The 2,245-nt window shown below is 43.9% G+C and overlaps 1 pseudogene; it reads right to left on the reverse strand.

Annotated features, from left to right (window-relative positions):
* The window catches only part of LOC105523480, a 16,499-nt pseudogene extending 14,849 nt beyond the window's left edge, over window positions 1-1,650 (reverse strand).
* Window positions 1,651-2,245: the final 595 nt, after the last annotated feature.

The raw sequence follows: 2,245 nt of genomic DNA on the forward strand, positions 1-2,245 counted from the left end.
GTCACATAAATATCCAGGAGATGTCATTATTGATGTTTCTCTGTTAAGAATTCTTCTTAAATGCTCATCCTATTATTATGTTTTATTCTTGATAGTCTAGAGAAACCCACTAATGTATCTACTGAGGAAATTATATAATTTCTGAAATTTATTTGTAGATAATCCAGTTGTGAAGGGGAGAGGGAGAGGGGGGTGGGATGTAGATGTAACAGTGTTGACCCTGAGCTGCCAATTGCCAGCACTGGGTGGTGAGTGCAGAGAAGTTTATTAGACGATGCTTCCAGGCTTTGGATGTGTCTAAAATGCTCTATAACAAGAACTTGGAAGGTCGCTCTACACTGGTTAAGTGAACTATAATGTATCCACATAACAGAGTGCCGTACAACTGTAAAAGAAGAAGAGTGTTTCTTCTTCTGCACTGGAGTGATCTTCAGGAGATAATGAGGGGAAAAGCATGGTGCAGAACAGAACACAGCCTGCTGCCTCCAGTGTGAGAAAGGAGGAAATCTATGAACAAGGTTGTTTTTTACATTTTCAAAATCAACTATAAAAGGATAATTGCAAACTAATAAATACGGTTCCGTGTTGGAGGAGGGAAGAAATGTGTGTACGAGATGGAGACAGAAACTAGTTTTTTTTTTTTTTAAGAGACAAGATCTTGCTCTGTGGCCCAGGCTGGAGTGTGCAGTACCATCATGGCTCACTGCAGCCTCCAACTCCTGAGGCAAGGCACTCTCCTGAGCTCCAGAGATCCTCCCGCCTTAGCGCCTGAGTAGCTAGGACCACAGGAGCACGCCACCACACCTGAGTGATTCTTTTTGTAGAGATGAGTCGTGCTATGTTGCCCAGGCTGGTCTCAAACTTCTGGCTTCAAGCAATCATCCCCCCTCAGCCTCCCAAAGTGCTGGGATTACAGGCAAGAGCCGCCACTCCTGGCTACAACTACACATCTTTAAGTGTGCTTTACTTTATAGTTGAACTTCAGTACATGTTTCATACAATTAAAAATCAAAATTAAATCAAAAAGTGAAAAAGTTTCAGCCACTGTGGACTAGTTTGTATGAGAACAACTTTCATGATAAGAACAATTGGAGAAGTTGGATAAAATCTAAAAATGAAATATTTTGTAAGAGATTATAAAGATGCCGAAACAGCCACAACTCAAGGGTCTGAGACCCAGGGACATGTTCTTGGCTGAGCTGGACATTGCCTGGTGCTTTTCCTCTCGAGGCATTTGCTGACTCATCCCTGGCACAGGGCCCAGAGGCTGGGAAGCTGAGCAAAGCCTCTTGTCATCTCACAGATCTGGGAGGGAAAGACTGGGTTTAGAGACCTCAAAAAACACCCAGACATCCGGCTAGGACCCCAGGAACACTACACACTAAGAGTAATTATTAATCAGAAAATAGTTCTCACAAAGACTGAACCCAGCTCCACGTGGATCAGCCATAGGTCCACACGGATCAGCCACAGGTCCACGTGCATCAGCTGCAGCTCCACGCGGGTCAGCCACGGGTCCATGTGCGTCGACCACGGGTCCACGCGGATCAGCCACGGGTCCACGTGGGTCGGCCATAGGTCCACGCAGGTCAGCCACAGGTTCACATGGATCAGCCGCAGGTTCATGTGGATCAGCCACAGGCTGCTCATCTAGCTGCCCCATATAAGCAAAGGTAAATCTTCTCTAGAAGAAAAGGGTATTACCCACAGCTTCAGATTATTTGTGTCATTTGTCTGCCATTCAAGAAAAAATTACCAGGCATTCTAGGGACAGGATAAAAGGACCAAATTCAAAAGGAAAAAAAGAAACAAACCTAAAGGAGATCCAGATTGGCATTGCCATTCATGAGCTTTAAATTAACTGTTATCACAATGTTCGAGAGAAAAACACCAAGATGGATCATTTCACCAGACACCTGTAACCTTTGAAAAGAATAAAGTGAAACTCTAGAACTGAAAGTATCAAAAACTAAATCAATAACTCAACAGATGAATTTGGCAGTAGTTTAGACCCAGATAGTTAGTGAACTGAGTAAGAGGTCAGCAGACAAAACCAAGGCTGAAACACAGAGGAAAAAGAACGTGAACCATGGAAGGGAGGGTGAGAAACACATGGGCATAGCAAGGTCTCACTTCAATGTTGCTGGAGTCCCAAAAGTAGAGGGGCAGGAAAGAATAGGATGCAAACAATATTTTTTAAAAATATAGACGGAAGCCGAGGGGTGGTAAAAGCCAGGTCTCATGG

This window comes from Colobus angolensis, unplaced genomic scaffold, assembly GCF_000951035.1.
Source record: "Colobus angolensis palliatus isolate OR3802 unplaced genomic scaffold, Cang.pa_1.0 Scaffold465, whole genome shotgun sequence".
Taxonomy (NCBI): domain Eukaryota; kingdom Metazoa; phylum Chordata; class Mammalia; order Primates; family Cercopithecidae; genus Colobus; species Colobus angolensis.